This window comes from Cupressus sempervirens, chromosome 6 (genome assembly GCF_028749045.1).
Source record: "Cupressus sempervirens isolate cs-2001-9-10 chromosome 6, ASM2874904v1, whole genome shotgun sequence".
Taxonomy (NCBI): Eukaryota; Viridiplantae; Streptophyta; class Pinopsida; order Cupressales; family Cupressaceae; genus Cupressus; species Cupressus sempervirens.
Window position 1 is genome coordinate 222,481,304 of NC_143123.1, and position 13,541 is coordinate 222,494,844.

The window sequence follows — 13,541 nt, forward strand, 5'->3', positions numbered from 1 at the left end:
AATATGACTCCTATAATTTGCACAAAAGATAAATACATCACCTGCAAAATGATCTATAATAACCACAACAAATCAAGCTTGTTTGGTTCATAATTTCTTTAATGTACAAAGAAAAATAAACACAACTTCAAGATGAGGTGAACTTAAATTTAAAAGTAGAATGATAGCAAGACATAGAACTACAAGCTACTACATGAAATCCTAAAATATATAGAACTATATTTACATTCTACCATTAGATATTGAGATGACATGTCAGGATGACAAAGTTAAAATTTAAGGAAGTTCTTTCATAACTTTCACCTCTGAAAATTGGACAAACATTTCGCTTCCACAAATCTTCTCTATTTACACTAATAAAAAAATGTTGAAACAATGTATGGACAACGACATGAACTTAATAGAATGAAGGATATTTTTTAATTTCCTATTTATAGTTGCATGCAAACATGCATTCTAAATGTAGATTCAAATAGGAGTAGGGTAAATGCAGGCATGAATGCAAACTGTGGAAAGACACAACTATGAAATCTAAAACTGGACGTGTAAATTGGAATTCAGGATGCTACGTTTCAAGGACCTTATTTTCATTCAATTTTTTGGAAAGAAAATAAAAAGACTATGAGAAAAAGGGAAAACTCTAATAGGAAAATAAAAATTAAATGTAGACAATATCATTTAATGAGGAAATTTGGACAGACTATGGTTCAAGCAAGAAATTTAGGAATGTGCAAGATACCAAAGGAAGGGATTAATAGAGCATAGAAGATTGAAAACTTTACTCTCACACCTTTATGAAAAGGACTAATAATAATCATAGTTACCTTTTCTTCATACATTATTATAGGTAGAAAATAAATTGGTAGGGAAGCCCATATGAAATAATAAGGACATATAAAAAATAATACATATATAGGGAGATAAAGGTAGTTGTCAAGGAGATAAGGAAGATTTAAGGATAGAGTAGTAGATAAGGGAAGACTTATAACAAGTGGTATTGAGGGTTGTGAATGTTGGAATTACAATAGGAAAGGTAAACTTCTTGGGGGGGGGTGTGAATCAATAGTTTAAACTTTGACCCATAAAACTTTCACCACACATCCATCTTATACATTTACTAAGTAAACTGAAATAGCATGTAAAGAATTGTACATCTAAATCATGTAAACATTCACACATATATGACACTGGATATGATTACCCAGAAACCCTCCAATGAGAAGGTAAAATTTAGGTGGGGATGATACCCACAAATCTTCACTACTGTAGTGATAAAGTGTATCCAATGAAGGTTATAATGTTTGATCATGAGACATGATCTACCCTATGAAAGGTCTCCCTATCAAAGGCTTACAAAGACTATTAGGTCTCACCCTATTAAAAGTGTGTTTTGTTAAAGGACTTTAACTCACAATCAAACAAGCATCTTGTTAAAGGATTTCAATACAACTTGTTAGGACTACTCAGTTAAGAGATTCAACTAATTCACCTATTAGAATGACTCAAAATTGATCCTACAGTTAGCACTTTGTTGCTTGATGATATATCACCTATAAACTGATGTATTCTTGATCCTTCTTTATTAGATGTCTCTCTACTATATACTATTTCCTTCCTCTATTCTTCTTTAACTAATTTTGAAATGCAATTTCACTTCACAATTCCTTCGCCACCATGAATGCTCTATTTTTGCATGCAAACTTTTCACTTCACTTCTTCCACACAATAATGAAGTTTAGGGTTTTCCCACCTTAAGAAAATCTTGGTGACTTAGGGTTAGGTATGAATCAATGACTGTGATTCATCTATTTTGCCACTTAAACCTTCCCTTTACCTAATTGGTTGCATGTCCTTCATAGAGATCACAACTTAAGGTTCATCCTTATCATCAAAATATCATAATTCAATCTATAAGTTGGCTTAAAAATAGTTTACATAGTAGTTGTATCATTACAAACAACTATGACAAAATTGTGTTGCTTGGAATCTGTAGTCCCTGATGCTCGACATATATTGATTTCTATACTATGACTTGACATCTGAATGACTCAACATGCACTACTTACTTGGCTTCTATATCACTTGACATACATTGTCTACTTAGCACTTGAGTGACTTGGAACATGAGTTACTTGGTACTCACGATGGTCTTGACATGCTCTATTGTATGGATGTTGTGCTCAACATGTACTACTTGTTTGGCATGAACTAAGTAAATTAATTAAGTGTGTAGACACTCACTTGTCAAAAGCAATATGAGATCAATGATCTCCCCCTTTGACATGAGTTTCAAAAACACTTGGTCATGCATTGATATCCTTATTCTTGTGAGTATAACATATCTCTTATTCGGCTTATTTACAAAATTTCAAAATTTCAAAATTTTGCAATAACTTATACCTTAAAATTTGATAACTCCCCCTCAGTTGTTAGATTTAGTTTTGTACTCAAAATGTTACTCCTACTAAGTAGATATTTTGCACTATTCTTTTCTTGCTTCCCCATGCTCTTACTCTGTTTTGCTTAAGCTAACTTTCTTCTCCTCCTTTGGCTTTGGCTACTCTTTCTCTCCTTTTTTACGTTCTCCCCCTTTGCTTAGCTCTCATTCATCTCCCTCTTTTTTACACTAATGTCAATGGGATATACATTGATAGTGTGTTTGTCTAAAAAAGATTTATAGACCTCAAGAATAATTTTGAGAGCAACATCCCAATTTTCATAAGCTACATCCAAATGCTTAATTTGGATGGCTAGCTTAGCAACAAGGTAGACTAGGCCATCTAATGTAGAAAGATTGGGATCTTTCTTCATAAGAGTTTCTACTTAGGCTAACTCCTTGTGCAAAATCTCCATGTGAGGAGTCAACTTTTTTTTGGATGCTGATTAATTTGGCCCTTATGTTGGTTTCATTTATAGATAATACTGCTAAGTGACTCTGGGTTTGCAATAAAGTTCTGAAATGCTTTTCACTTTAAGCTGGAGTCATAGGAAATTTTGCACCTAATGAAGTAATTTGACTTTCCAAAATTAAGATGTGACTCCTTGTCTCTTATGTGAAGAGTGCAGGATTGCACAATTTGGTATACAATGAGAAAATGTTCTCAAGTACCTTTGTCACACTCTCTACCTTAGTTTCCAGTGCAACTTGTGTAAGTTCTATATAACCAAATATTTTCTCATTCACTTTTCTTTGAAATTTCTTTCTAGACCATTCTAATAATCTTAAATTAGTATCAAGGTCAGCATCACTTACCTTTTACAATGTATTTGTCAATTGTTCAATGAATGGCCTAGTTTCAACTAGAGTAGGTAGACTGAATGCATCTAGGAAGATGTCTTCAATATCAAGCAAAGCTTGCTTTTGCCTATGATCCCTTTTGAGTAGTTCTTGATGCTTCTTTCTGGCCAGGGAATCTTGTAGTGTGCCCATCTTCTCTATTGTCATTGTGTCATAATCATATTTTGCTAAAACAATTTCTTCATCAAGGCTTAGATTTCCATATTGTATTACCTCTTCTAATTTTGATGAATTTGGACTTGGCACTAAAAATTACAAAGGTGTTGCATCTATGTTTGGCCTCTGAAGAGTGTGACTAGAAGGAGTGCCAAATTCTGGTAAAGTTACCAAGGCTTGGATTGCTGCTTGCTCCTTCAGCTTTGGTGTCAACTCAGTCTCTTCAAGCTTGTCCTTTTTTTTCCATAATGTTTTGTATTGCACCTTGAACTTGTACTAGAGGTGCAAATAAGTCTATCTAACTTGATTGACTCTATATATCAGTAGTGGCTTGAGTTTCCACTTTATCTGCTTCAATTGTATCAACCTTTATAGGTGTAGCTTCTGGTACTTTATCTAAAGGTTGTACATTAATGATTTGAGGGGTGGTAGTAGGTGTATTCACCTCTTCCCTTGTAGTGTCAATCACTAATTTTTGAATTTCATCTACACTCACTAATATAGGGTTGTCACATTATTTATCCTATAGTGTAGTTTGATCAAGTATCTTTTTTAGATCTTCCTCTATGAGGGGGTTGATGTTTTGAGAAGTGAGATCAAAAACATCCTTTACTATAATTGTTTCAATAGTTACACTTGGTGTTTGTTGAGGGCTAACATTTGGCAATTGTGTATCTTGTACACTATTTTCTTCTTGCTGCTCTACCTTAGCTATTGCCTATTATATATTCATTTCTATTCCTACCTCAATTGTGCCTTCATTGTTGTCATCTTCTTCATCATCCTTAACATCAATATGATCCTATTCACCTACTTTGACTATAGCTAACCCATATATGACTTCCCACATTTGGGTGGTCTTATTTACAACATCTTCAATATTGTTATGCAATATGTTGAAGGCTCTATATTTGGGTTCAAATCTAACAACATATTTCTTCATAGTTTTAGCAATTTGTGCCTTTCTAAGTTTAGGCATAACTTGAGCAAGTGATGTTTCCCTATTTTTCCTTTCTACATTCAAACAATAATGCCACTTTTGCTCAACTCTTTCATATAAACTTTTATGCATTGAGTTAGCAATTTCTAGTGGGGCTTTCTTAAAATTTTCCATCATGGCATATATTGCCTCCTCCACTTGATCCTTTTCAACTTTTTCAAGATTTTCAAAATCAATGTGAGAAAATCCTGATAAATCTGCATTATTTTTAACATTCTCACATAGATTGTCTAAATCTGAAGATGGGTTACAACTCACCACTTTCAATTGGCTATTATCATCTGATTATGTTCTTTCTTCATCAGATTCAGCTTGAGAAATGTACTTTATCCTTGGTCTTTTCTTTCCCCTTCTTCTTACTCTATAGATTTGGCTTTCTCTTTAGCCTTTTGTGCTATGACATGTGCACTAGCCCTTGTGGTAGGTGTTGTAGGTTTGGGTTGGCTTGGTCTGACAATCTTTTTGGGTCTTGTCCCTGCTTGTGGCTTAGTCTTTCTCTTCTAATCTGTAGGAGTAGGTGATTCCTTAGCTTCTTCTCCCTTGACACTTTCTTCAATTTTTGTTCCTTCCTCTTGCTAATATTCACCTTGTCCTTGTGTTAATATAAGTGGTGCTTGGATCTGAGTGTCCTCTTCCTACTCAACACCTTCACTAAATTTACTTTCAACTTCTTTACGAACTTCTCCTTCTTCTTGATGATAGAGGTAGTCTTTAATTCCATGGTAATCTTGGATTTGGTCATTTCATAATTACCAAATTCTTTGACATTTTTATCTATCTCTTCTACAAGTAATGTTGTTATTGCTGCAAAGGCCTCATCTACATTTATTTCATAGCCTAATGGCCTTAGCCATCTTACTCTTGGAGAGGCTACTTGAACAAATGTATAATTAGTATCAACTAGGAAACAAACATCATCATAATGCTTTGCCACTAATGATACTAGAATCCTCAATCTTTTATTCATAGATTGCTTGAAGTTCTCAAAATAACTAGTCATTATTGGATTCAAAATTATTACCTAGCTATTCAATGAATTCTCCTATTTCAACTGCTATAGGCATGTTTGTCTTCCATGCCACAGTGCCAAATGTAGGAAATGTATTTTAAACATAAAAGAAGATACATATCAAAATAGATCCAAATTTTCACTACACACTCTTTGTTTTCCTTATTGCTCCTAGGTTTTCAATCAATTCTAGACAAGATCATATGTATGATCCTTCTTCACAATCTTATAACCCACATCTACTACAATATGGGGCACACTATTCAATCTACTTGATTGGTAAAACTTATTTGCAATTTCCCTTATTGCAAAATATTTTGAAGGATCTGTGACGGTGTCAATTGTCATTCCCGTCTTATTCCATACAACTCTTGTGTTCTTCTCAATAACCTCTTTTGATTCACTCCTCATAGTCTTAGGCTGATGTAGGGTTGGATACCCTATTACCTTATGGATTATTCTTTTAGTGATTTTTATAGGCCCATTGTCTATCCATAGTGAACTATCATGTATCCTAATTAGTAGAATATTGATTCATTCAGTTTTGAAAACATTTAGGAAATCTAGGGCATGAGTTAACCCTTTCTTCCCTACAATCTTAAATTCTTCCTTTAGCATACCATTTTCACATAATTTACCATATGTTTCTTTGAATTCCATATCTCCAGTACTACCAATCTTATAGTTGTAACACTTTCTAACATCTTGAATCATTAAAACATTTGGTGGTATCATGGAGAATGCACTAGAGGGATTTTGTTTGTATGAAATGTTAGGTATGGCTTTGAAAATAGGTTGTTTAACTTTACTAACCAACTAAACATTCAAAACCTCCTTACCCTCTACACCTTTTCCTTTCAAGGAACTAGACACCATTTTGTAAAAATAAGGTTTATGAAATAAGAAACAATGTAGCTCGGCACATGATAAATAACTTGTAAAATCTGATGAAATGGTGTCAAATTACTATTCAAATCTTCTGCAAATGCCTCAAATGGATTTCCAGATTTCCTTTAGCTCTTCTTGCTCTTTCTCAATTTTGAAATGATGTAAAATGAGTTGAAATTGTTCAAGTACCTATTTGAGATACTACAATTAATGTTGAGTGCTTACATAGCTGTAAGCTTGGCATCAACTAATTTTAGACCCACTCAACATCCACTAGTCTTTTCATTTGTTTAGAAACCATTATGAGCTTGGCAACAACTAGCTAGTCTGTTAGCTTAGCATCCTCTAGTATTTCACTTGGCAATCATAGGAAACTTTTCATGCTGAGCAATGATCATGAAAAACTTAAGAAAATTCTTTGATTCCTAATAACATCTTGCATCTTTATTCATACTTATGTAGACATTTTAGTATAAATCCTTTGGAATTGATGTATGATATAACTTTTGAATATTAGTCCCACATACCTTTTGATTTTTTAGTTTGATGAGGTGTGATCACCTAACCCATTGGTTGAAGTGATCCTTTCTCCACTTGATATGCTACAATCCTCCTTTTTCTTCCATGTGTTGTTCATATTATTTTTGACATTTTCAATGTCTACCTTGCCTTTGCCTTTATTAAACTCACAACTTGGTGCTTTTGACCTTGTTGGACAATATCAACTAATGTGACCATTCTTCATACAACTAAGACATGTGGTTTAACTAAACCACCTTTTGTAGTCACTTCTAAACTATGTTCTAATATAATTCTCAGGAACATGTCCATACTCTTGACAATAATGACAACTATATCTTGTATTATAATCCTAGTTATAAGTGTTGCCATTGTTCTTTACCTTTGTTTGCTTGTCTGATGACCACATGGGTTTGGATCTGCACTCAAAAGCTCTATGTCCATACTTCACATAGCTATAATAGTATTGTTCAAATCTTTGTGTGTGCATGGTCTTAGTTCTGCATTCATGTGCCTGGTGACCTTGCTTATTGCACTTATGGTAGTGAACCATGCTCTTATGCTTGACATTCTAATTTATAGTCTTGCTCCTGCACACATTAGTAGTATGTCCTTTCTTATGCTTGACATTCTAATTTACAGTCTTGCTCCTGCACACATTAGTAGTATGTCCTTTCTTACCACAATTATGAAAAGTAAGTTTGGAATTCTTACCTTTCTTGTTCCTTTCTTCAACACTTTTGGATGACTCTCCTTCTTTAGTACTTGTGTATCCCAATCCAGGTGTATCATTATTGTTAGGTCTTGGGGATCTCAATAATTTCTCAAAGTATTTGATGGCTTCACTTGGTTTAATGAAACTTTCAGCAAATTCTTTTTCCCTTTTTAGGTCATTATGCAATTGCTCATTCTACAACTTCAATACTATTATCTCATTGTCCTTGACACTTAATTCATAGTTGGCATTCGTCATCTGACTCAAAGTGTCCAATTGCATGTTAGAAATCTTAGTTAGCTCCAATGATTTCTCTTCCAGTTTGTTGGTCAAAACTCTTTTGTCTTCTTCAATCATGGCTTTGTCTTCCATAACTTTCTTTTTTTGTTTGGTCACCTCACATAGTAGTATGGTTTGTGATTCTTGCTCTAACTTGAGATTTCTAATTTCTTCAACTTGGGCTCTGTTCTTTTCTATTAGATCTACAACTGCTACATCAAATTCATTGGATTCTCCATTACCAAATAGCTTAGTAGTGTCCATCTCTTTGTATTGTGTGTCATTCTCCTCAATAGCAATTTCTTTCCTTCTCTTTAAAGATTTATTTAATTCTTCTCTTGCTTCATTTAGTTGATGTAGAATGAGGTGTATTTCAATTCCCTAATTATCAATGATCTTTCCTAACTTGTAGACTTCCATTTTCAGGATCTTTCCTCAAAGTTGCAAAGCTTGTCTTTCAGAGAACTTAACTCTTATTAAAGGTAAACTTCTTGATGGGGTGGGGGGGGGGTGGGGGGGGGGGGAGGGGGAGATCAGTAGTTTAAACTTTGACCCAAAAAAATTTCACCACACATCCATCTCATACATTTACTAAGTAAACTAAAATACCATGTAAAGCATGTACATCTAAATCATGTAAATATTCACACACATATGACACCAAATATGATTACCTAGAAACCCTCCAATGAGAAGGTAAAACTGGGGTGGGGATGATACCCACAAATCTTCACTACTAAAATAATAAAGTGTATCCAGTGAAGGTTACAATGTTTGATCATGAGACATGATCTACCTTGTGAAAGGTTTTCCCTATTAAAGGCTTGCGAAGATTATTAGGTCTCACCATGTTAAAGGATTTCAATACCCTATTAAAAGTGTGCCTTGTTAAAGGAATTTAACTCACAATTAACTAAGCACCTTGCTAGAGGACTTCAGTACAACCTGTTAAGAGATTTAACTGATTCACCTATTAGAATGACTCATCATTGATCTTGTGGTTAGCAATTTGTTGCTTGATGATAGATCACCTCTAAATTGATGTATTCTTGATCCTTCTTGATTAGATGTCTCTCTTCTGCATACTATTTCCTTCCTTTGTTCTCCTTTAACTAATTTTTCAATGCAGTTTCACTTCACAATTCCTTCACCACCATGAATACTCTATTTTCACATGCAAACTTTTCACTTCACTCCTTCCAAATGCATATGAAGTTTAGGGTTTTTCCTCCTTAAGAAGATCTTGGTGAATTAGGGTTAGGTATGAATCGACGACTGTGATTCATCCATTTTTTTTCTTAAACCTTCCCTTTACCTAATTGGATGCATGTCCTTCATAGGGATTCAAACTTAAGATTCATTCATATTTTCAAAATATTATAATTCAATCTGTAAGTCAGCTCAAAAATGGTTTACATAGTAGTTTGTGCCATTACAAACAACTATGAAAAAAATGTGTTGCTCAACATTTGTAGTCTCTAATGCTTGACATATACTGATTTCTATACTGTGACTCAACATCTGAATGACTTGGCATGCATTGCTTACTTGTCTTTTGTATCACTCAGCATATGTTTTCTGCTTGACACTTGAGTGACTCGGCACTTTCTTAGGTCTTGGCATGCTATATTTTATACATGTGCTCGATGTGTACTGCTTGTTCGGCATGAACTAAGTAAATGACTTAAGTGTGTAGACACTCACTTGTCAAAACCAATCTAATATCAATAGTAAATAGGAATAAATAAGGTGATAAGCACATAAAAATAATGGGTTGGTGGTTGAACATTAAGGGAAAAGTCTTGAGCACTGTGATAAGTCATAAAAAAACAAGCTCTAGCAAGTAAAGTGCATGCATGTAGTGGGTAAGAGTAATCTAAGCCCAAACAATATTAGTCCCTACTGCCCATAGGGGGGGACTAATGTTTCCACCCTACTTTTGCATTAAATCATGCCTCTGGAGTTAAGTAAATGTAAAAAAAATCCCACATAATTACACATTTCTTACCCTTTTTGGTTCAATAATATTTTTGTGCTCAAATTTTCACCATTCCCATTGGTTGGTGTCTTCTTTTTTGGTAGTCTCTTTTTTATTTCCATAACATTCTACCAAAATTTAGCCTTTCTAGTTGTTTGATGTGTTAGTTGTACAACACATTATGCATGGCTCACATACTTCCTGACATTGGTGTTTTGGACCTCCATCTACTAAGAAGATTGTGGTAAAGAGAGATAGACATATCTACTAAACATTCCTAATGATCTTGAAATGAAATGAAATGAGTTTTACTAATGTCCATGAGACCAAAGGTCTATGGGACAAAAAAGGGGGGTCCACTAAATATTCTACCAAGATTTTCCTAAAGAGAGATAGACATATCTACTAAACATTCCTAATGATCTTGAAATGAAATGAAATGAGTTTTACTAATGTCCATGAGACCAAAGGTCTATAAGACAAAAAAGGGGGGTCCCTTCTTTTATGGAGCTGCATCAGCAAGGTGGCCACCTTGTAAAGTCTTGGCCCCTCAAAAAGCTTTTTTATACTACTCACTTGTATTGTGTCCATGAATTGGACTTAGATGTCTTTGTATGTTGTACATTCCTTTATATAGTGTCATTTCGTCTCCATTGTGCCCTTGTTACAAAACCTACAAATTCTCTCCTCCCACCTTTCTTTAGGGATCTTCCATCTACCAGTTTCACACATCAAGTGATGTGAACTGGACCTCAACTGGGCTATCAAGATTCTTGCCTTACCTCTGATGTTGGCTCCTAGGTGCTCTTTGTCACCGTGTTTGCAGGCATGGTTAAATTTGTTAACATAGTAAGCCTTTTTCTACCTACCTGATTTGTCCACATGGTAGTCCTAACTTTCTCTAATACCCACTTTTTTTTATCTCTTTCAAATTGGTTGTTTGGAAATTTGCCAAATTTTAGAGTTGTGGCAATTGGTAGAAATAGTAACATTATGTGGCAACGCTTGGGTGTCTTGTGTAGAGAATATGGTAGGATATTCACATATTATTATACCATTAAGGCATAGACCCATTTAATTTTCATAAACAAGGCTGCTCTTCCTATTCCATAAATAGACTCTTGGCATTGACAGTCTACCCTTGCACAATTTCACAATCCCACCACTTGCCCAACCAAGATTTGGGTATTTCTACAAAGATATTTTTGCATATATCTTGGAAGTTCTACATTTCTCACATCTATCTCTGAGGATCTAATTTCATTAGACATTCCAATCTATATTGGGGGTGTTGGGTATTTGTTTCTTTTTGACTCCCCAATACCATGGTCTTCTCATGTTTCTCTATTAATTAGTTTAATAGAAAATAAGTATACAAAAAATGGGGGAATTTTTGGGATATACATTTTGGATGTTTTGAATGACACATCTAGAATTGATGGTGCTTTGGAGGAGTGTATGAAGGGTTGTATTCGAGCATCAGATCATAGCATTGTCAGATCTACATTATTTGAGTAGGGTTCAACAAATCTTCTTTATCTTATTCTTATTTAATCTTATATTGTGTGAAAGAAACAAAGTAGATAAGGGATTTCTTTTATTGCATGATTATCTTCTTGTGATTATAGAATGATATATTTTTAGTATGAAATCAATTTCCACAATTAATAGAAATGAAATCTGTATTTTTAATTAATTTATTTTAGCCTTATATTGATTTGAATATTGAAATTTCTAATAAGGTGTAACCTTAGTTTCCAAAAATATCTTCTTTTGAATTTAATAACTTCTTGTGAAGATAAAGTGTATCACTCTCTTTCTTTGGCTTGAACCTTGACATGTTTGTGTTGTATGCTTCCCAATTTATATCATTCTTCTCCTAATCTAGTTTATTTATTAAGCACTTTAGGGAATCATCATTTTAGGATTCCTCAGGTCAACTTATTTTTTCCCCTTGGCCTGGGCATAATCTTCATTTTTTTCTCAAAGATCTCTTAGTGTCAACAGTTGCATCTTATCATTTCTTTTATGTTTCTCATTATCTAATCTCTGAAAATTTCTTTTATTATAACCAATATGAGTGGCTATTAGGTTTGCATCTTACTAGACCAGTTTTATACACTTCTCATTGATATTAAAGAATGCCCTTATGCTCTCATCCTTCTTTGATTTTTTTTGTTGGGACAATTTTGATACCGTCTTGAAGAGTTTCCATGTGAAATTGAGTTGAGATTGCTCCCATTTAACTTAAGTTTATTTTGACCTTTATAATTATGTATAAAGGGAAAGTACTTCAAACATAAAATTCCACCCTAATTATGAATACAAAGAACATTAAAAAAAAATTGACATCTCAGTTGTTTAGATGTTATTTTTCCTATAATTATAGTAGTTAAAGAATCACAATAGGAAATCATGTTATTTGGTTATTGTTTAAATATGGTTTGAGTAAGAAACATACTTTAGCTATCATGTTTTTTTTAATGTTCATGTAATTTATTTAGAACAAATTATTCTTAACAACCAGGGGATGCTCATTAAGATAAGAATAATTGACAGGCGTCTTTTATTGTTTCCAAGATGATTCATGTCTATAACTCTGGTAGAGCTCCCAAAGCATGGAATGAGTGGAGAGGTTCTCTTATTATTTATGACCTTATTAAGTTGAACATGCATGTTTATAGGATTCCACAATTGTCTTGTTGGATTATATAAATCTATTTCATCATAGATTTTGGGGTGTCTTTGACAGATTGCACTCATGAAAAGGCAATGTTTACCAATGTTGATCTCTCCTATTTTTGGCTTAGGGGCCTCTTTATGGTTATTTCATATCCATATGTATATTTTTAACAATAGTTAATCTCTCGATAATATGAATCTATTTTGTCACAAAATTTTGGATCTCTATGAGATAATGTACTCACTAAAACACAATGTTTATCAATATAGACCTCTACTAGTTATCTTTTTCAATTTTCAGATCTTCATATTTAATGTGAAGAGTTTCCACTACTTGACAATGGAATAGTCACAATATGGAGCCACATAGCTCATGGATTTTTCCACCAAATTATATTTTTTTCCTTCAAGAATATTATAAGTGAATGTTCTTCTAAATTTCCATGCATTTAATTTTTCGCTTGTTGTTTGAGGAATTTTTCTATTTTGAGAAAGAGACACATATCATAAGGATGAATGTGCCAATTTTGATAATCCAACTTTCAAAGCGAATTCCATTATCAAATTAATGATACTATTTTTTTGCAACTTACCTAATCATCCATTCAGACAACCATTTTCCTCCTACCCCCCCATAGGAAACCATCTTGCCCCTACCCCACTATAGTAAGGGATGGGAATTGCACACAACCATTATTATTATTGACAAAATATTATTAAAAATCCTTTGTTAGGTAGTTATCATTCAAAGCACTTATATAGATTTTGGAAGAACATATTGTATTAAGAAATAGATTTTATATATTTTAGGCCATAATAAATTATAAATTTAATTCTCATCGTAAATCGGCAATATTTATGCATTGATAATACCCATTCCAAATATTAAGTGGGAAATTAGAAGTGAATTAAGGCAAATCCCAAGAAGGGTCAGCATAGGGGTGAATCAGTACAAACATGTAATTAAGAACTTCAACCGTTGATCTTCTAACTTGAAATATTGACTTACATATAGTA